The sequence below is a fragment of the Neomonachus schauinslandi genome, chromosome 3, assembly GCF_002201575.2.
Source record: "Neomonachus schauinslandi chromosome 3, ASM220157v2, whole genome shotgun sequence".
Taxonomy (NCBI): Eukaryota; Metazoa; Chordata; class Mammalia; order Carnivora; family Phocidae; genus Neomonachus; species Neomonachus schauinslandi.
Window position 1 is genome coordinate 116,249,134 of NC_058405.1, and position 22,966 is coordinate 116,272,099.

General features: G+C 42.6%; 1 protein-coding gene across 4 annotated transcripts in view; it reads left to right on the forward strand.

Moving 5' to 3' along the window:
- FMNL2 (formin like 2) overlaps positions 1–22,966 on the forward strand; it is a 303,778-nt gene that overhangs the window by 83,373 nt on the left and 197,439 nt on the right. The gene's annotated exons all lie outside the window — the stretch shown is intronic.

Consider the following 22,966-nt stretch of genomic DNA (forward strand, 5'->3'; position numbering starts at 1 on the left):
TGGTATAACACACATCCGTCAGACACCCACAGGGAATGTTGATCAAAGACGTGTTGGTGGCAGTGTTCGAGTCTCTAATGTTTATTCACTTTCAACCTTCCCGGTGTCTTTTTTTTTTTTTTCTTTTTCCTAGTTGTAAATTAGAAGAGGTTTTGAAGCTGAAAGAAGCTGTAAGCAAATCAAGCACAACCTGCTCATTTGACATATGTAGGCATTGAAGCCTAGAATGGCTTAGTCCATTTTACAAAGTCCAGTGAGGGGTTAGACGAGATAAGCAGTCCATTTTCCTACTTACTTTTCTGCTACTTCATCCTGAAAACCCGATATGGAGCCTTGCTATAAAGCCAAGGACACAGGCCTGTGTGATCTTTACTTCCTGGGTAAATGTGCAATGTGCTGCGGTGGGATTGGAGACAGAACTGCTGGGGATCAAGCAACTGCACAGTCTCCCTCTGTTCTGTGCTGTTGATTAACGTGAAGTTGGACTTAAGGATTCCCAATGCAGGTGTAGGAGATGTTGGTAAAATCTCTACAAATGACAGTTCTGTAAAAATTTTATTTATTACATATTTTTCTGACAACTCTTCAGTTCCCTGGCTTAATTTCCAAACAAAACCCAAAACTGAACAGTGAATGATCAGGAGTCCTTCTTATATTTGTACTAATTATACTCCTTCATTATAATATTGAAGTAAAATAACAAAAGTGCTCTCTCCTAATACGCCAGAACCAATTAGAGTTTAACAGTCACATTTATACCAGGTGTTTTATTCTGAAACATCCCCCTCCCCCACCCATCACATCTTGAATGGAGTTCTCATTAGGTGGGGTCTGTAACATTGGAAAGAGATACGAATCCCTGCTTAGTCTAAGTAGGTCAAGGCAGGGCCCTTTGTGGTTTTCCATATGTTTCCAATGAATATTTCTGGGCAGTTTCCAAGTGATGCTCTGTCCCGCCCCATCTCTCTGGAATGAGCATTCCAAGAAACAAACTGTGATTTTTTTTTTTTTTTTTTTTAGAGATTTTATTTATTTATTTGAGAGAGAGAGAATGAGAGACAGAGAGCATGAGAGGGAGGAGGGTCAGAGGGAGAAGCAGACTCCCTGCCGAGCAGGGAGCCCGATGCGGGACTCGATCCTGGGACTCCAGGATCATGACCTGAGCCGAAGGCAGTCGCTTAACCAACTGAGCCACCCAGGCGCCCCCAAACTGTGATTTTTGACTAGGGTACACAGAGAGGGTTGCCAGGCTTCCTAGCACTGTTTTGTTGGAGGAGATTCTGACTTCACAGGTTGGACATAGCCCCAATTAGCATTTGGTTATACATTATGGAAGATTTATGGTAGGGGCCTGTCGTTTCCGGGATGGTGAAGGTGTTTTTTATCTACCTCATTGCCACCATGGAAGATTATTGAAGAGTTCCGGCATCTGAATAAATGGAGATGGGAGGTAGGGAGGAAGGGAGGAAGGAAGAGAAGTTCAGGGTGTCTGAGGCCACAGTGGACCTTGAGCTGTGTGAGTCATGGGATATTTATTTGCATAGCTGTGTGTGGCTGAAATGCCCACCAGCTTAGCCGGACGTGTCAGGAGTAACAGTCTAGCGGGGTGCTTGTGTGTTTATTAGACCTTCTTTGGTGCTGCTGTTGGCACAGCCAGCCACTGGAAAGAGACACAGGTAAGCAGCCCTTTCAGTATCTCATATCACTGGTTTTATTCACATTTCGCTCCAAAGGCAGTGTTCCTGTACCCTCTGAGTGCTCAAGAATTGTTTGTATAATTCCTTAAATAACTGGGTGAATACATACCCTGCCTGAAGTGTGTCCTGGGATCATCCGGGGAAATGCAGTGGTTCTGATTTCACTGGTCTGAGGTGTGGGATGTGCGGGTATTGGGAGTTTTTTTTTTTTTTTTTTAAAGCTCCCCAGACGATTCTGATGGCCAGCTGAGGCTGAGGTGTGTCTTTCTTAGAAAACAGGAAGAGGCTGAAGAGCAGTGATGTGTTTTGCATATGCTTGCTACTTGAGAGTTTCAGAAAGGCTGTGTGTAGCCCGTTGCCATTGTCAGTTTGAACTACCCTAAGGAAATGTACTTAAAGGTCGAGTTCATCACCTGTTCATTTAGATAACTCTAAGAAAACTAGAAGGATTTGTAAGAACAGTAGATGCTTAAGCACAACTGAGCCATGCGAGGAAACAAAAGTCCAGCATCCAGGGTGGGTGCCCTGTGCATGCTGACCCCCTGGGGCAGGTGCCTGTTCGACGGGCGGACCTGCTGTTTCGTGTTCCAGATCCCTCCAGGGATGCGTTCCTGCCCCGTAGGGGAGCATTGTGCCAACCTGGTTTGTTTCTCCCAGTCTGATGTTGCAATGAATGGTAAGAGGAAATGATCCTGATTAGGCCCCAAATAAGCATAAAATGAAAACCAGTGCTCTGACCCCTGACTCCTAAAATGTATTATGCAGAAGAGTAAAGACAAGCAGGGAAAAGTTAGTTGAAAATCATTTGTTGTTGTTTTACCTTATATATCCCTCTTTCCCTCCCTCCCTTCTTTCCTTCCTTCCAGCAACATAACATCCCTCCTAGGGGCACCTGGGTGGCTCAGTCGGTTAAGCGTCTGCCTTCAGCTCAGGTCATGATCTCCATGTTCTGGGATCGAGGCTCACAGGGGAGCCTGCTTCTCCCTCTCCCTCTGACCCGCCCCCCTGCTGTGCTCTCTTGCTCTCTGTCAAATAAATAAATAAAATCCCTCCTAAAAAGGAGATTAAAACTTTCAAAGTAATGCATGAAGTGAAAATACATGGGAAGGGTAGAAGTGAAAAGTAAGACTTCTACCCTTTTCACATGTTTTCAGAATGTCCGTTCCATTCCCCAGTATAACCATTCTGAGTGATCTCTGTGAAGTGCTTTTGTCACTCCTTCTAGAATTTGGTTATGTATTCAAACAGGCCCCTGAGATCGGATATGTGGGTTGCATGTAGGTCACGCTATGGATGACTCCCCATGGCCTTGTGCGGTGTGCATGCCCTGGCCATACGAGCTTGCTGTCTCTAACAGAGTAAGGACCCATTGCCTTCAAAGCAAAACCAAGTAGGAGTACACTGAATGTACTGCGCTGTCTCTTGTCATTTTCACTTAATAGTGAAATAGTGAAAAATGGAAACTTGGCCTTTGTTTTTAAAGGGTCTTACTGTATTGCCGTATTGCCAAATGACTCCTTAAGAGGTCCTGATTTACATTACTACCGGTGTGTGAGAGTACTTGTTTCCCCCCTCTTCTTGCCAACTTGGCATTTTATCAAATTGGGAAAATGTTTGCCAATTGTTTGGTAAAGTGTTCATTCCAGAAATGTTTTACGTGACTCCTATGTGTTAGGTTCTGTGTTCAGTGTTCACAAAGACCATAGTAAATCAGAGGCCTGGTTCCTGCTGTTATAGAAGTTCATGGTTTATATGAGTGAGGGGCAAAAAGTAAGCAGATCACAATTCACAATTACTTTGTGTATAAATTTATCATGGAAACAAAGGGGCAGCTGTAGTAATCTGTTACGGTTTGAAGCTTAACATGCCACAGAAATAGGCCTTATTGCTGCAGTGTTTTTCTTTTCATTTGTAATATATTTTCCATTTGATTTCTTGTTGTATCTTCTAAGTAATCCCGTCTCTATAATTCAAGAGCCTTTTCCTTTCACGCCAGATGCATTGAGTATACAGCAGATGCCAACTCTGCAAATTCTCTTTTCATATCTTTTCTGAAATACCATTTTTCTTTTTTAGGGGACTACTATACAGTGTGTTGTGAAGAGGAGAAATTTCTAGTACTTGGAAGCAAGAGTTTATAGAAACCTTGTGTTTTAACTAAATTGTGTTTTATAATTCTATAATGTGCTTATTGCTCTTAAATCATTAGTGACTTTGGATGGCAATAATTCAAGTTGTGGGATAGAAAGTGTTCCTAGTTCTTACAGCATGCCATACACCTTCTAGTGCAATGTCTGATGCTATTTTTCTGGTCTGTCTGGAGATTTACTTACCACTGTTGCATGAAAATGCTTAAAGCCTATGGCTGTGTGGAGTGTCCATCCAGATGTGCCCACGTGGGGTTGTTCCCTCTTGAGCTGATGATGCCCTGCCTTAAATTGCATGTGAACTCCTGCTCCCATACCGGAGTCTGGTTCGGGGCCTGCTGTGAGAACTGGAGCATGAATTGGCAATAGTGTCCTGCTTGTAGCGATCTACACCCTTTCAGAGATAGAGACTTTATTGAAATTTGAAGGGACAAACAAAAGACTAATATTAATATTTCCATTTGCCAGCCATTGCTAACTCGCAGTAAAGCACTGCTGCCCAATTAGTATGGTTGGTGCTTAACACATCCCTTAAATGGTCCACTTCCCTTATTTCTGTCCTTTCTAATGGTCTTTGTAATACCCATCTTCAGGCTGCCTTCAGTTTTGGTGGAATTCTTTCACTTTTAACATCTAGGTTTTTAGAACTTCATTTTGTCAGATTCGTGTCTGCATTGACGCAGAATGGTAGGAATCCAAGACCTGTTCTTGGGGCACCTGGGTGGCTCAGTCATTAAGCGTCTGCCTTCGGCTCAGGTCATGATCCCGGGGTCCTGGGATTGAGCCCCGTGTCTGGCTCCCTGCTCAGCGGGAAGCCTGCTTCTCCCTCTCCCACCCCCCCTGCTTGTGTTCCCTCTCTTGCTGTGTTTTTCTCTGTCAAATAAATAAATAAAATCTTTTAAAAAACCCCCAAAACCTGTTCTTGCTCCCGAGGGTGTGAATGTTACATTAAACAGGTTGAAATTTCTATGCCAAAATTTTCTTCTCTGTGAAATGAAGATTTTTGGACTAAATAGTCTCCATCTTTTTTTTTTTTTAAATTTTAAGTAATCTCTGCACCCTACATGGGGCTTGAACTCATGACCCTGAGATAGAGTCCCATGCTCTACCAACTGTGCCAGTCAGGCCCCCTCCATCTTTTTTTTTTTTTTTAAAGATTTTATTTATTTGACAGAGAGAGACACAGCGAGAGAGGGAACACAAGCAGGGGGAGTGGGAGAGGGAGAGGGAGAAGCAGGCTTCCCGCCGAGCAGGGAGCCCGATGTGGGACTCGATCCCAGGACCCTGGGATCATGACCTGAGCCGAAGGCAGACGCTTAACCGACTGAGCCACCCAGGCGCCCCCCCCTCCATCTTTTTTATTCAGCTCAATAATTCCATGCATTTCCTGCATCTGCCTGTTTGTCTTGAACTTAAAAAAAAAATGTGGCACCAGGGGCGCCTGGGTGGCTCAGTCAGTTAAATGTCCGACTCTTGATTTCGGCTCAGGTCATGATTTCAGGGTCGTGAGATGGAGCCCCACATCAGGCTCTGCGCTGGGCTTAGAGCCTGCTTAACATTCTCTCTCTTCCTCTCCCTCTGCCCTTCCCGTGTGTGCTCTCGCACTCTCTCTGTCTCTCTAATAAAGAAACAACAAAATGCCTGTGACAATTCATTAAAAAAAATGTGGCAGCAGATGGGTACTCTGAGCAGTTGGTTACTTTGGGATTTTTATAATACTAGTTTAATCAATTTTCCCTCTTACCTACAGAGTGAAATGGTGTTCATTTTCCATGTGGAAGTTGAGAGATTGTAATATGACTGAGTTTAGGAAATGTGTTCTCTCTTCTGCTTTCGAACTCTGGGCCATGTGCGTCTTTGTTTCTTTGTGAATGGCCCCCCTTTGCCGGTGTGCACTCAGTGTGTACTCAGCCTCTTTCTTCTTACTAATGTTCTGTTAGGGCTAAATGAACATTGTGCTGAAAGTGTTTTACTCAAGTTCTTTAGATGGCGTAGAGCCTAGCTCTGTGGGGTCGGCTGAAGACATGGACACTGCATGGCAAGTCAAAGTGTATGTACCTACTTTTGCCTCTTTTAATCCCTTATTTTTCTTTAAAGTGTTGATTTGGAATTTATTCAGGATTTATTTCAGCAAATCCTGAGATTGTAACACCTTACTTTATTTTTCTTTTTCATGGTTAGAAGTGCATTTCTGAGGGGCGCCTGGGTGGCTCAGTCGTTAGGCGTCTGCCTTCGGCTCCGGTCATGATCTCAGGGTCCTGGGATCAAGCCCCACATCGGGCTCCCTGCTCAGCGGGAAGCCTGCTTCTCCCTCTCTCACTCCCCCTGCTTGTGTTCCCTCTCTCGCTGTTTCTATCAAATAAATAAAATCTTAAAAAAAAAAGTGCATTTCTGAGACTGCCTTGCCTCTGTTTTGAATGATTGTGTTTTGCTTTACAAAGGGCAGAGTGACTTTTGGGCTAAGTGCTCAGCTGGTGTTTTGCTGCTTTCTGCAGGGATCTGGAAAATAATGGTTCTTTTAAGGTCAGTTGTTATTTTCTTTATCATATGAAGAAAAAATAACACCTTTAGAAACTTACTGCTTTAAATGATCTTCTTGAATAGTAGTTCTCTGTTGGCTTCATCCAAAAATGGAGGAGGGAACCTCCCCTCATAGGCTCACTGTAAGATTCAATTGAGATACTGGTGTGAAAACACTGAAAACTAGACTTAAGAGGAATTGAGTTAATCTAGGATTACTTATCAGTGTCTTAGTAACTGAAAGTCTAAAATGTGTTTTGTCTACCAACTTACTCCATGTGCACAGTTAATCTAAGAGGCTCCACTTTTCAACAAATGGAGAAAGATTAATTTCTTTATGGATCATAGTATGGGATGAAACATAGTCCATTCTAGCTGTCAGGAAGTGAGCGAGCAACATTGTTTTTGAAACCAATGTGATTTTGACTTAGTCATTTAAACATCAGATGTACCATTTTTAGTTTCAGGTGCCATAATTTGTGTTAGAATTCTGCAGAACGTGCAGTTCTTTGGCTAAATAAGAGAAATAAATGTGCCATGTGTTTTAAGATGAAATCTGAACATTTTCAATCTGAGCAGCGTTCTATTTTTGAGACAAGATTCTCTCTCTGTATGAAACTTGATGAAATACGGTTTATGCTATTGTTTGTTATCAGCATTTAGCTAATATCTGCGTAAAAGGAAAGTGGGGTACTCATATGCTGACTGTGTGGTTTTCTCTCATAAATTGGGACCAGTGGTTGAATTTTTTAAAGAGCTTCAGATGAATCCGTCTTCATCTCCACTTTGCTTGCGTTCTGGTATTGCCTGTGTTGATTGAGCGTGTTAAAGCTTGACATCATGATTCAATCATTTTCTGATTTTGCAATAATTCAAAGTGGAGCGGAAGCATCATGAGAGAATCATGCCAGTTTTCTTAAGGTCTGACACCCCCACGTTAACTTACAGTCTTGTTCTAAGGATGCACCAGGAAGTACACACACAGCTCAGTGAGACATCTGAAGGGACTTGGCTGCCTCCTGTCCTTTTCCTGTCTCCTCCCTTTGTTTTCCAGATGCATCAGCAGATGGCTGTTCAAAGCTCCAGATTTGTACCTTGGGTGACCTTTAGCCTGGAGAAGGGCAAATTTCTTGTGAGGGTGGACTTCCAGACCATCACAAGGAGGTCTTTTGTTGTCTTAAGTAAACTTTTCTTTGGATGTTCCCTCTGACGTTTAAATTGAGTAGCTTTTCTTGGGACTATAACAAATTTGAAGGTGAGTGAGACAGACCTGGAGAATGCTCCAGGATCGTTTGAATCCTGTGGTGTACTTGCACTGAGGGTTGGCTTTGAAAGAAGTTTTCAGGCTTTGATTCCAGTTGTCAGGCTGCCTGGCAGAGGAGGCATTGTCTTTGGAAATCAGGCAGTCCTGGGTTTGAGTTCTACTTCTGCTGTATGTGAGCAGAGCTTACCGCACAGAGCTGTTAGCATTTAACGAGGTCCTGTATATACACAGCCCATGACTGATCGTGGACCTAACACGTGCTTGATAAATGGTAAGTCACTTAATTTCCTGTCATAAGAGGTCATTCTTAAATCTCTATATTCAAGGACAGAAGGCTCTGGAACTAATGAAGGAAAGGGAAGTTGTGTGCTGCCAAGCAGAGAATCAGAAAGAGGATCATGTGAATAATTTTATTAACTTCTTTATCTCTTGTATAATTCATTGCCTTTGGAGCTTTTAAGCTATTGTAACATAGAGAATGCAGGTTGTCTTGAAGAAGTGGCATGCTTTTGTTTGTGACAAGTCACTGTGGGGAGAAGTCATACAGGTTAACGTATGTTCATTGCCCAAAAGACCTAACATTGGTTAGTAATTGTGGAGGAGAGAAAATAAACCCCACCTCTCTTTTCTTCCCACCACCAGGCTTTGGGGTTAGCTTGAGAATGGGAAGTCTTGTCTTCTGTAGTGAGTTGACTCTTACTGTGGTGTAATAAGGATATCCAGGTTGGTTTGACCATGAAGTTGAATGTTCCTGGGAATTTGGTTGCAAGATGAAAGGAAAAGTTGGAAAAAGTAATTGGGGTTGTTGAGGCCTAAGAGACCTTGAGGAAGACACGTCACCACGTTAGGTCAGATCTGACTGTTAACATCAGAGGGTAGTAAGAGAGCCGGGTCAGCATTTCGCTTCCCTCCTTACTGTATTCTAGCCTGTCCCCATTATTGGCCCTACCCTTCTAAAGAAAAAGCTGTATAGACAGCAGTGGGGGAAAATTAGTCTGATGCAGTCTGGAGAAAATTTGTGTCCCGCCCTACTTTCTCTTAGCTTTGAAAATCTCAAATGTAAGGCTAGACAATGAATTATTACTAACATGGTAGAAGGAAACTGGTACTATTAATGTCATGTAAGGAGAAAGCCCATTTTGAGTAGAAACAGAAGGACATTTATGAGGGAGAAGTTGGCTGGCTATGGCACCACTGAGTAGTAGAAAATTTAACTATAATTATTCCATTGAATTTTGGAAGTGCTCTTCAAACTGTTGGAGGTTGGCTAGTAATTAGCATAGTAGCTATGAACACAAGTACACTCTGACCTAGAGCAGCAGGGAAGGGAAAGAGTCAGTTACGTAAATTTTGTGCAGACTGTGTTGTATAGCAGGGAAGTATGCACAGTGAATTTCCACATTAGATCAGCCTTGTTTAAAATTTACAAATGCCAGGGGCTGTGGGTGGATGGAGGCATTAGGATTATATGTGATCTGGTAGCTCTTTGAAAACTGCATGTTTGGGGTTTGTGTTTCTAGTTGGAGCTGAATCTGAATTTGAGATTTTAATCCCCTTGAATCGAACTGGGTGTATTATAAGAATTAAATATTTGATCTCTTGCATCTTACCCAGTACACAGGAGCTCGAGTGCTTCCTCAGCTTGGACATAATCTGGATCCTAGCTGGCCTTTGATTTTAATTTGTGTGCAGTGCTTAGGTGGCACCTTGGTGACAGCGGGACCTTCCCACAAAACCCGAAGGACCCAGGCAGAACAGAGAAGGCTTATTAACCCTTCTCCTCCTGCTTGCCCCAGTGGGCTGGAGGTTGGCTTTAGGTAGCCGATTGGTTTGTTTTTGGCCATAATTAGCTAGGTAGGCTTAGCTCTTTTGATTATTCATGCCACTTTGGGAAAACATAAGCTGCCTGTTCAGAGTTCCAGGGCCTGGATGAGGGTGGGAATTCTTTGGCCAGACCAGCTGCAGGATTAGCATTAATGTGATACTAATCCCTGGGATGGTCCCTCAGAACAGGGCACCGCGTGTTTTTTCTCGTCCAGAGTCCACAAACCACATGCTCAGTAACGCTGAGTGGGCTCTGCCCCTCAGCATCGAGATGACATGGTTTGTGGCTAAGGAGGTTTGGAGCGTTTGTTAGAGTCACGAGTAGAGAGAAGATCAGAGGTACGGTCTAGAAGGTGTTCTGACATTTAATGTCTCTGGAGGCTCTGGAATCCTATGGCCCAGATTTCTTAGGTACCCGTACACACCCGCTATTCATTGTACTCTCCTCACTTAGTGTTTAAGGATCAGTGGGATCAGTTATATAAAAACCTGTTGGAATTTGGTTTAAGTTTTGCCTCCAGCCAAGGTGATTATATTTAGGTATCCCATATTGGTTACACCTGGGCATCTTTTTCTGTTCCATCCTTAGGGCTTAGGATGTGTCATATGTGGTACCTGAGTTACTATTTTTGAAAAGATAGTTTTCTCTACCAGTTGGTGGAATGTAAGCTGCTATTAGGTAGAACCTCAAAGAGCCCAAATAGAAATGGCTTAAAAAAAAAAAAAGAAAACAAAAAAACCAAAAACCTAACATGTGATGGTACATTCTGTATCCATAAAAATGGTAAAATGAGGTGAGATTTCTAGAGTATAGGTTTTCCACTCTTTTTCTTTTGTTGATGTTGGGAATGAGTGATACAGCTAGTTGAATCATCAGGGGGTGGGAGAAATGAGAAATAACAAACTAAATTGGTAATTATGTCCTCCCTAGGTTGCTATGCTATTCTAGTATGTTATTGTGTGGTACCTTAGTGGAGTTAGGAGGACCCTGACTATTCCCTCTTGAGAAACAAGTCAGGGTACAGAAACCGGAAGAGGCCGCCACCATCACGTGCCTCCCTGACGCAGCCTGCCTACTGTTCAGGGCCTCAACGTTGTTCCCTCCACCTTCCTTTTTTTTTTTTTTTTTTTTTTTTTAAGAGCGTTAAGCTCCATGAGATGTGTACATAAAACGTCCCTGTCACCAGAAGACCTGTTTATTTCTCTCAGTGTCAATGCAGTTCTGCAACCCCACGCTTGATAAACCTGCCCCATTGTATTTCCTTGCGCTGTGACAAATCTAGTGTAAAAGTTTAGGAACTAAATGCTTATGTGCTATACCAAACCTCAGAACGTTACTGACCTGTTCTGAGAATTACTCCTCTAGCAGCTTGACATAGATATTCCTAGTAGGTGGGAGGGTTGCCAGATTTCTTTCTTTTTGGGTCTTACCGCTCCTGTGCCTTTGAAATGCCTGCATCTAGCTAGCCGATGGGAAAGCGAGGGTAGAGATACTCCACTTCCTTGCCACCTTTGCTCAGAAGGGATGTGCCTCACTTCCCCTTGTGTTTCAGGTTGTGAGAAATAGTAGCAATGTCCCACCTAGGTGCAGCGGCCCTGGGTGAAAAGCCACTTCCGAGTGACCGGTTGACATATGCAGGGGAAGGAGGAATCTTGGTGGACAGGTAGTCTCCTCTGCCCACAACGTTTGTATATTCAAGAATCTGGATTGGATACTGTTTGGATATCCTGGGGCTAGGCATTAGATTTGTCACTATGTATCTGACATGGGGTCAAGTTATAAACTTCTTGGGATCTGTTTTACCACCTGCCATGGCTGCTGGCATGGGCTGTTGTAAAGATGAGAGAGAGGATGAGCGTATCCTGAGAAGAACTTACCGTGGCTGCAGAGCTGCGGAAGAAGGCCAGTGAGCACTCCTTGCAGTGAAAAAGATGCTCTAGCCCAGCACAAGGGATGCTTCGGGAAATCATTCCTAACTTGCAGCAGATTGCTGGACTGATTCAAGGCTGTGTTTTTGAAAACCTTGCTTATGCCTTTTTACAGGGTACCAGTTTGTCTGAAACCGACTATATTTGTAACCAAAGTGACGGAACAGCTGGGATACCATAGTGCCTTAGTAAAAATCCCAAATTCAAACAACAGAAACAAAAGTGACACAGCAGTCCCCTCTTGGCTATTCTTTGTCACACCTACAAGAATTATAGGGTCTGGGGCGCCTGGGTGGCTTAGTTGGTTAAGCGACTGCCTTCAGCTCAGGTCGTGGTCCTGGAGTCCCGGGATCGAGTCCCGCATCGGGCTCCCTGCTCAGCAGGGAGTCTGCTTCTCCCTCTGACCCTCCTCCCTCTCATGCTCTCTGTCTCTCATTCTCTCTCTCTCAAATAAATAAATAAAATCTTTAAAAAAAAAAAAAAAAAAAAGAATTATAGGGTCTGGTCTTTGAATGTTACTGCCTCTTAACTGTTTCTTGGATTTATCTCCTAAAAGAGACCAATTTGGGGCCATTTACTCAGCTCATGTCTGTTGTAAAAGGCATTAGAATGTGTGGAGGAAGAAAAAAACCAGAGCCCTTTATGAATTGTATACTTGAAACAAGAGAGATGTTTGCCTTAAATTTGGTCACGATACATAGAGGAGACTTAGATGGAAATTTTGGAAGCTGTCTGTAGCGAAATTTGCCCTTAAAGTCTGTTTTCTTTTACTGCCAAAATGAGAAGGCAGTGTGCTCAGATGCTAGCATTTGACACGTTACAACGGGGAACGTTTGCATAGAAAGTGGGAAATGTGTTCAAATGAGACCAACACAGACATTGGGGAAAATAAGGCCTGTTCAACTCTGGATTTAAATAGACAGTAAATAGGAAATGGTGTCATGCATTGTTGACTCATCCTTCTGGGAACAGGCATTCAGAAATCAAAAGCAATTGGCTAGCTTCCACTTGTTATCTACAAGTAAAAGGGTCACAAATCCAGAGAGATATAGGCCCAGGGCCACACAGATCACCTTGGTGCATGATGCAGTTTTGAATTATGAGTGGGAAATGGGGAGATCAAGTTCCTGGAGGAAGGGGGAGAAAGTAGATATTGAAGCGTCAGACAGAAGTGCAGGACCAGTCTTGTCAGGTCTTCAGATTTTTAAAGAAGCTAGAAATGTGTGTGGGTGTTTTTTGTTTTGTTTTTTTTTTTTTTTGAGACATTCACTGTGTACGTTAGTGAAAAACTGTCAGCTTGTCTTAATTGTCCTGAGAGCCACTTGTCTGTGGCTTCTATTTTAGTGGGGGGGGAAGGCCTAATTGCTCTGGGCATGGGATAGACAGGGAGGGCCCTCTGATTTAGCAACACATTCTCTGGGTAAACAATCAGGCTCAGTTTTTGCGGTCATAGCCTCTGGGGGTTAATGCCATTTGGAATCTACAAAGTTATAGTGGCTATATGGAGGACCTGCTGTTAGTTTGATACTCTTTCATAAACTGAAACTTTATTTACTTTATAGAAATGCCATATTCATCCGTTGCCCACACTTTCGTTTCTAATACTTCGGATTAAGAGATCAGCAAAGATGGTCTTATTTGGGATTGAAAGCAGAACCAGTTTAAAAATCTCCTCGGTACTGAAAAGAAAGTAAAATCAAAGCATTCAAGTTGTTGGCTGGCTCATAAAATGGATGGAATAATTTTTGTGTGTGCAAGTTGCCACAGCTAATTGAAGTGTTCTAGGTTTAATATCCCTATCTTTTTAGGAGGTTTGGCTTTTAGGGAAAAAATATTCCTTGGTGTAGAAAAAAAGAAATTATGTAACATGGGAATTGACAAAGATGAAATATAATCAGAGAGAAACTATGTTAGGAGTGCAGTGTGCCTGTTTAAAAACTGCTAGCTTGGATGATTAAAAATCTAACCAACTACTCCTTAAGAAAACAAACATTGAAAATAAGCCAGGAGCTGAATACTGAGTTAGGTTCAAGATTTATTATTTTAAAAGAGAAGACAGGTCTTGTTGGGTGTATGCCTGGGTGTGTGTGTGTGTGTGTGTTCGTTCGTTCTTGGTTTTGTTTTTTCGCTTTGTTTTTGTTAAGCCAAGTTTCATTTTATTTTACATAATGGGTGTGGTAAATAAGAAAACAGCTTTTAAAACATTTTTACTTTAAAAGGTGTTTTGTTGAATGCATGAAAGTGACTTTGTAAGTCACTGTATCTCTCTGAACCTTCATCTGTAATTTGGGAATAGTTTTCTCTATTTTGCAGGTTGCTCTTGAGCATTAAATGAGTATGTAATGTGCCGGTTGCAATATCCGACACACTCATTCCTTTCTTCAGTGTCTTTGGGGTTAAAGATACCAGGACACTGACTCCTAAGAAGGCTACCATACTGATCTTAGCCAGGGAAAGAATATAGCTTGGACCTTTTCTCTTTGGGGTCATGTTTGACTGAGTTTGCTCTGGTGCGCCATGATTATAATTCTTATGCACCATTGATCTCTTTTCCTAAACTTCCTGGAAGTTATGGGCATATGATATAGCAGGTGCTTAGAATGGGTTTTACGTAAATATCTTTTAAAAATCACACCCTTTGTAGAATTGGACAGAAAGATCAGCATTTTAATAAACCACTAGCAGTAAGTAGATAATGAACTTGAAATACTACCAAGTGGACTGCTCTACTGAGAACATCTTAAGAAGGAGCCACAAACTGAGAAGTGGGCTTGAAACACCCTTGGATCAGCCTACCTTCCCAGATGGAAGAATTGGGGCTTTATTGCATATTAATTTGGCATTTAAGCACCTAACTGCTGTGAGATTGCTTGCTTGCGGGAAGATGTGGAAAAGGAAATCAAAATCATAATGATTGTTAGTGTGGCTGTGAATACTGACATGTCCTTCTACTTCTCGACAAACAATGCTGATAAGGATAAGGGAAACAGCATGACTGACTGTGTGTGGTGGGGTCAGGAATACTTTCTTTTTCTTTAGAATAAAAAGTGTTTCCTTGGAACAGGAAGTTGAAACTGCCTTCACACAGTTCAATGCTGTGACATCAGTTAGTTTCAGAAACCCTCCTTGATAGGTATCTGTAGTTCACAACAGTGATTAACTTTGTGGTTAAAAAACAAACAAGAATAAATTGTTACCCTTAGAGCCAAGTAGAGAAGGCGTTGTTCAAACTGTAAGTCCTTATGGGAGATTCTGCATGTAGAAGACAGAGACAAAGCTTTCATTCTTTTCCTTTGAAGCGTTTTCTGTAGTCCACCGCGCCCCCCCCCCCCCCCCATGGGAGACTACCTTTATAGGAATGATAGGATGCTACTATGGAAAGGTTATTGAATTCTTGTTTACTTAAATGTGAAATATGGCTAAATTTTCCGACAAGATGTGGTTGAAATGTGAACCTCCACAAAATGGTGGGAATCAAAGAAAAACTGCTGTTACCTTGCCTTTTTCAAAGAGGGAGATACAGAGAAAGCAAGCTCTTTCCTCTTCATGACTTTTTGGAAGTGTGATTTCTGGAGTCTTAGTCAACAACATTTATGGACTCTGTAATATATGCATAGCACTAAATGTGATTATAGGTAATAAAGCTTTAAGTTGGAATTGACCTTAGTTGTCATTTTATTGAACCTACTCTTTACCTAGAAACAATTTACTGAAAATGAGAGCTAACAGACGTTTGTTTGGGCAATTAAAATTGCAATTCAGGAAGAAACCTAAATTGTGTTCAGAGGAAGACAAAAACGGGGGTGGGGGCTGGGGAGCTGAGTTCTATAGGCAAAAGACTCTGAGTGTAGTGCTCATTTAGGTCTTTTATGCATAACAGGGATTGAAACTAGGTTAACCAAATTGGTTGAGTTACTCTGCAGATGAGGGACTGAAACTTGTTAAATCACATTGGCTCCTTTCCAGGTGAAGAATGCAGATGATTCGGGGTTATGGTGAGGAAGAAGTTAAGTCTAGGCTGAAGGCTTGAGTTGGCTGAAAGGTTTTTTTTGTTTTTGTTTTGTTTTTTATGTTTCTTCGTGAGCGTGTGCATAAATTCTTCCTCCCTTAGGGCCTTCCGACCCTGTTTTAGAGAGACTCTCCTAGCCAGGCTTGCTTGCTCCATTTTGAAATCTCATTTTACACTACTTATATTGAAAATGAGGAATTGAGGGGCGCTTGGGTGGCTCAGTTGCTTAAGCGGCTGCCTTCAGCTCAGGTCATGATCCCAGGACCCCAGGACCATCACCTGAGCCTAAGGTAGACAGACGCTTAACGACTGAGCCACCCAGGCACCCCTTGTTTTGTATTCTTAATAAGAAATGGTGGCTAGGGAGTTCTGTGTGTGAAATCTGTGTTGTGGAAGATTTTTTGGTTGGTGAAAGGGGGACAGGATGACTGGATAAGGAACAGATCAAATTTTGACACCTGAGAAAGGAAGGGAAGAAAGTATCATTTGCCACCATGTTTTTGGACAGCCTACCTTTTCAGCCCCACCTCTTGAACACTGCACATTATCTTTTCCCTCAATGCTCCGTATTTCTCTTTTTAGTCCTCTTCACATGCTATTCCATTTGCCAATAATACCTTTTCCATTTGCCTACCAGAAGGCTGACTCATTATCTCTTCATTTATCTGTTTCATCCTTCCCTCTGTAATTCTCATTTTAGCGCAACTGTTTCTACAAGAAGTTGTGTAGAAGAAGTTGACCTTTATTGTAGGAACAATGACAAGCCATTGTGGAATTATATTTTAAAAAAGTGGTTCTCCAACTTTATCGTGTATAACATTTTTTAAAAGACAGATTGCTGGGTCCCACCCTCACAGTTTCTCGTTAGGTAGGTCTGGGTGGAGCCTGAGAATTTGCATTTCTAACAAGTTTCCAGGTTCTGCAGCTGCTGCTGGTCTGAGGAGCACACTTCCAGAACCTCTCGTTTAGAGAGAGCGCTCAGATTGCAGTGGGAGTGAATGGGGGATGGTGGGTGGTTGGGCAGGATAGGAGACAGGGAAAACAATTTGGAAGCTGTATTAATTACTGTTTCAGGTGAGAAATACCCATAAAGTGATGAAGAGAAGTAGGTCTATCAAGAGCTACTTAAGAGCTAGGGATTGGTTAGATATGACAAATGAAGGAAAGGGTGAAGCCCAGGTTTTGGATGGTGGTGTCATTCATTGAAATAGAGCATCTACAATAATCAGATTTTTTTGTGAGGGGTCAAGGGGCAGGATGATGAGATGGTGTGCCTTTGACACATCAGATTCAGTTGTTGGGACCCTGGCTTTAAGCTCCGAAGTGAGTGAGGCTATTGATACTACTTTGGGAATCATCAAGAGTTGAGCCCTGAGAATGGATGGAATTAGCTAGGAAGATGAGTAAGGGGAGCCTGGACAGAGCCCTAAGGGGCACAAGTAATTAATGAAAGTAGAGAAGGAAGATAGGGGACAGCTGGAGAGGTGCTAAAGTGCCAGGACTGTGTACTGCTTCCGTCCTGGAGGCCAAGAGAAGTATGTACTTTAGGAGGGAGTGGGGTAGAAGAAACAGTGCCAAAGGCTGCTGATTCAGCAAGGAAACTAAGCACTGAGCAGGTTGCATTTGATTTAACAACACGGAAACCCACCATGCATTTATTCAGTGCTCACTAAGCCTGTTAGGGGCCAGGCATTGACACTTCAACCATGACCTAGAATTTTCAGTGACTTGGAAGAGGTCGAAGCTAGACAGCAGTGCGTTTAGGAGGAGCAGGACAGACTGCTTAAACTACATTCTAGAAAATTGGTTAAGGAAGAAGAGAAGACAGTTGGTAGAGCAGAGGGAAGCAGGTGGCATAAGGTTTGGGAGAAGATTTTTTTTGTTATTATGATGGAAGAGACTTGGGCATGTTTAAATGTAATAGGAAGACTCAAAGAAAGAAAGGTGGAAGGTTTCGAAGGGAGGGGAAATTCTGATAGAGGAATGTCTGTAACAGTATGGGATGAGATGGGAAGGGAGACCACCGCATAGACCCTGCATGGGTGGTCTGCCTGCCTATCCCACATACCCCACCGTAGCCAACTTTATTTAGACCAAGTGGTACTGTGATTTGAGGGTGCCCTCGCCTAGGTTTTCCTCACTTGGGTGCCACACTGCACTAAGATTTATATCTTTGGACTGCTTTCCTTAAGAACCATCAAAAATTTTCCCCAGAGGGATAACGTATTACAGAAAAGACTCTTGAGCAGGTGAGTGCTCATCCTCCCATTCATTCTGATGGGAGATCATGAGCTTGGGGCACTGAAAGGGAGAGCTTCCGGCTCTTGGTTTCAGCTGAGGTTGTGATCTCAGGGTCATGAGATGAGCCCTGTGTAGGGCTTAGTGTGGAGTCTGCTTGGGATTCTCTCTCCCTCTCCTGTCCCTCCCACTTGGTGCACTCTCTCTCTCTAATAATAAGTCTTTAAAAAAATAGGATAGTCCGTTGAATGTTCAGCAAGCGTTTGGGTAACTCAATGTTCTCTGCTCCACTGCCCTGTGGGAGGATACATGGAGGATACATATGAGGTCATAATAGTTTTAATATGGAAATGTTGCCAACTCTTTGCTCCTGCCCAGGTAGGTGGTAGGCAGGATCTCAGTCCTCTTGACTTCTCTTGCTTGTCTCTGCTGACGTTGCGATGGTTCACAAACAGTCCTGTCCAGTTCTACTCTGACAAAGCCACTGGGGGCAGGTATCTCACCTCTGCTCCTGGGAGGATGGCGGAACTGCCCAGGAATTTCATGGAATCCCAGTCTGCCCAACTGTTGAAGAGCCAATTTATACTGATACTTTTGGTCCTGCTGCATCCGAGTCTTATCTTTTTTTTTTTGAAGATTTTATTTATTTGAGAGAGAGAGAGAGAGAGTGCATGGGGGGAGGGATGGTCAGAGGGAGAAGCAGGGAGCCCGATGTAGGGCTCAATCCTGGGACTCTGGGATCATGACCTGAGCTGAAGGCAGACGCTTAACCGACTGAGCCACCCAACCCCCCCGTACATACTTCCCTCTTTAAAGAAAACCAGGAGTAGGGGCGCCTGGGTGGCTCAGTTGGTTAAGCGACTGCCTTCGGCTCAGGTCGTGGTCCTGGAGTCCCGGGATCGAGTCCCGCATCGGGCTACCTGCTCAGCGGGGAGTCTGCTTCTCCCTCTCCCGCTCCCCACTCTTGTGCTCTTTCTCTCTCTCAAATAAATAAAAATAAAATCTTAAAAAAAAAAAAAAGAAAACCAGGAGCTTTACTTCCTCCAGTCTCTGTTACACCAAGTCCCTGGTGAGAACCGTAGCTCAGCAACTGCCTTGAGTCCCACCTCTTTTCCATGGACACAGACCTGGCCTGTGTGTGGCCACACTAGAAAACAGTCCTCATGCTCTTCCCCTTTCCTGCCCAATTCTCTGATTTCCCACTATGGAATCAAGTCATGTATCAGACACCTGGAGCCTACAGGCTCTGGAGATCCATGCAGGATCCGAACCCCACTTTTTAGGTCCCCCCAGAACTAGAGAAGCCTTGTATTCTATGGGTTGTACATTATAGTTCAGTTTAAATGCTCTAGACCCCTGCTGCCCAATGGGACTTTCTGTGATGGTGGAAATGTTCTGTCATCTGCACTGACCCATATGGTAGCTACTAGCTAACTGAATGGTTAATTTTATTTAATTTTAATTACTTTAAATTTGAATAGTCACATGGTTAGCAGCTACCATGTTAGACCAGAGGTTCTGAAATTTTGGCATGCAGCAGAATCATCTGGAGGGCTTGTTGAAGCATAGGTTGCTGGGCCCTACCCCCAAAGTTTCTGATTCAGTAGGTCAGGGTTAGGGCTTGAAAGTCTGCATTTTCTAACAAGTTCCCAGGTGATGCTGCTGGTCTGGAGAAGACATACGCTGAGAACCACCATTGTAGACTGATTTCTAGTATTTAATTTTCATGCTGATTAACACTGATAGAAATACCATCAGCCCATCATCAGAGCTTCTGGTTGGCTAGTTGACAAGCAGCCTAGTAACCCCCCCCAACCCACACTAGATCCTTTTTCCAAATCATCACAGTTCATCTTGAAAGCTGACTCATGATACTTTCTGAGCAGCTACAGTAGCTGAAACAGTGGCCTTCTGGGGAAATTCCAGCCTCCAGCAGACTTTGGTTTTCATTCCAGCTTTATTGATTTGTTCTCTAACCTTATAAGAAATGAGACCATGTGTGTGGTGTATGTAGAGTGTGAGTAATTTTATCTTTGCCAAGTTCAGACTTGGCATTGTATTGAGAGATGTCTGTATCCTTTCTGGCTGGCTGAGCTGGGCACAGATGGACTGTCCCTAAAATCCTGTTTTAACCAGTAGCCTTTTTTTTAAGCAAATGATAAAGTCATTTTTTAATACTCAGAAAGGCTATCTAATTAAAAAAAAAAGGTTTCTCAAATAACAAAGCATTATTTTGTGGGTGGTTGCTTGTAACAAGGTCCTTCTCAGAATGTGTGTTGAAGTATTTGCAGATGACATGACATGCTCTCTGAGGTTCTCTTTAAAGTACTGGGTGGGATTGGAAAATGCCCCTGATCGTGGAAGGCACGTGGAGGTGCGGTATACTATTCTGTCTGCTTTTGTGATTGTTTGGAATTTTACTTAAGTTAGAAAAGCAGTCTCTTTGAGAATCTAAATAGACCATCTCTGTGAAGTACCAGGTGAATAGTTGAAGCTGAAAATGAAAAGTAGTTTGGTGATTTTGCTCTAGGGAATTCAGTTGAACAAAGATTTTCATTCAGAGGATGATCTAAAGTAAAAGAAGAGAGCAGCAGTTGTTTCAATGTGATGGACTTCAGACCGTCTTACTGAAGAAGCTGCAGATAAATGAGGTGCTTCATGTGTGTGGTGTTTAAGTAGGGATGCATAACCCCTTGCTAATTTTCCTACATACTGTTACAGACCTCTTCTCTTACAAACATATAGCCCCAACACAACTCGTGCTCCCTTGGATGTGGCAGTTTTCCTTGTTTTAGAAAAGGTAAAGTTTCAAAAAGAAGGGGGTCTGAAGAAGGAAAAGGTCGTGAGGAATCACATCATGGGATTTTGTAGGCAGCTAAGCCCTGGTGGATGACTGAGTTGGGAGTTTTCCCGTATAGTGATGATATTTACCCTGAAGGAGAAGAGAAGATTTTTTTTTTAGAAAGACTTTTCATGATCTTCTAAAGGCTGTTATGAATAAATTCAACCTATTTTTGATTTAGGAAACACTCTCAGATTTTTAGCCTAGACGATAGTAGGAGTTGAGTATTTTAAACTCCCTTGATAATTAGACGAAGTAAAAAAGGTTTATTACATAGCAGTGAGTTTCATTCAGATTTACAGCGTATAACCTAGGCCCGTTGTTTCCCTTTCATATGTACAAATTTATCATCCATCTTTACCCACTTGGAATGTTTCTTTAATGTATTTTCAATCCATTTCTCTCCCCCATCACCTTCACCCCCTAATGCAATCTAGATCACCCTCTGCCTAGATGACTGCAGTAGATTGACTCGCTGGACATTCTGCCCACCCAGTAGTGCCCTGTCCCCTTCACTTCCCTCCAGGGATTTTGCTCCTCTCTGATTGTCTTCTGTCCTTGGACCATGTGCTTTGGCATTTGTTTGTTCTTGATTACACGTGCATCACCTTTGTTTGCCCATTACGTGGAATGTATGCCCATATATCACCATAGGCTATTTCTTAAAGTTCCTGACATTGCTGGCATTCAGTTGAAAATATTTGTGCAATGTTTAGAAGGCCCCTGTCTCATTTAGTTTTATTACTTACCTGTAATTTTACAGGGAATACATTTTCCAAAGGTGGCATCTTCATCAGTATGATACACTGCCCCCAAGCCTGCAGGTTCTACTAATGGTTGTAGAGGTGTTTCCAGGCATGTTTTTCCTACACCTGTTGAATTCGCTGAAACATACCTGGCTGCATCTGAGAGGGAGCGGCTTACAATAAATACTTGGCAGCAGAGAATTTTGCACCTAGCATTTGACGCTTGAGAAAAAGTAATGATAAAAAGGCTGTTCTGCACTTGGTTGTTTCAGTGGTCCTTCGTGTTTAAGTATTTACTGCTTGATTTCAAATTTTTGGATAATAGGATTGATTTTAAGCTCCTTTTATAGAGCTTCTTGTAAGAGTAGTGCAAAACATTAGGCAAGTGTTGCTACGTGCTTGGGCCTTACATGTGAGTGTGTGTGTGTGTGTGTGTTTTAAAGGACATGATACTTTTGACTCTTGAATGGAGTTTTAGTAATATTCATACAAAAGCAACACAAAAGAATCCTCCAGGGACATGAAATGCTAATTTCAGGACAAGCCTAGGCTGCCCCTCACACTGATAACACTGAGGAGCTTGCTCATAAAACTCTTTCCTTGACTGACCTTGGAAGAACAGGCTAAATGTGGAGTATAATTCTTAGGGGTTTTCTCTCTCTCTCTCTCTTTTTTTGTATTTTTAGTGTGGTATGAAAGGAAACCTTTTGTAACTTCTTGAGAATGCTCTCAGAGCCTGGATGCATTCATCAGAGCATTTGTCCAACACCTGTGCATTGGGTTCTGCAATTCTCTTGAAGCGTTGCACCTTTTTTTTTCGTAATTTAAAAGTAGGTCAGTGACCACTTTGGGACTAAGAAAAAATTTTTGAAAAAAGAAAATCCTTGGGAAGTGTTTTGACAAGATCTGTTTGCCTCAATAACTGATTAAATGCACGTGCCTGGATTCTCTACATCTCATGCTCTTGTCCCTTGAAGAGTCTCTAACATACAGAATTGTTTGGTGCTTTTAAGCCTTGCACTGTGGCCTTGTGGCGGGGGTGGGGGGTGGGGAAGGAAAGCCTTGTGCCTGACAAAGGTGTGTTGAAGCCTCTAATTGGGTAAGGTAGTGCTCAGTAGTCAAGGTTGACGCTGAGCTCAGCAAGCGGGGGTGGGGGGAGTGGGGGTATGGGGGCTGCTGTGGCATGTTTCTCTTTTTGTAAATTTACTTTGATGCCTCTTAGTTACTAGAAAGGACTAGTAGATGTTCAAATCAAGAACACTTCTTTCCTCCCTTTTGCTTTCTTTCCATCTTTTTGTCTCTCTTTTGTCTTTCTGTCTTCTTCCACTCTCTGGTTTCTCTCCCTTAAATTTTTCTCTTAGCTTTTTATTGCATGAGGCCCCTTAGATATGTGACCTTCAAGCTTAATCTGTGTTCATATGCAGGGAGCAGACTCTGGGACTACTTCCTTCCTTTTCAACTCCACTTATGGGTCTTGGGATAGAATATCTTCTTCCAGGATTTTTCTACCATCTGATGGATTCCTGCAAAATTAATTAATAGTGTAATATTTCTCAATTTTTTCTTAACTCCCACCCCCACCCCCCCCATCATTTGATGGCAGGACGTTGGGGCTTTCACCCCTATAGGGAAGGGATCCATCAGCTTTTTTTTTTTTTTTTTTTTTTTTTTTTTTTACAATAAATGCCTCTTTCAGACATTTAACATTACCTGCTGTTAGCTTCTAGAGAGGAGGGAAAACCTTCTGTTT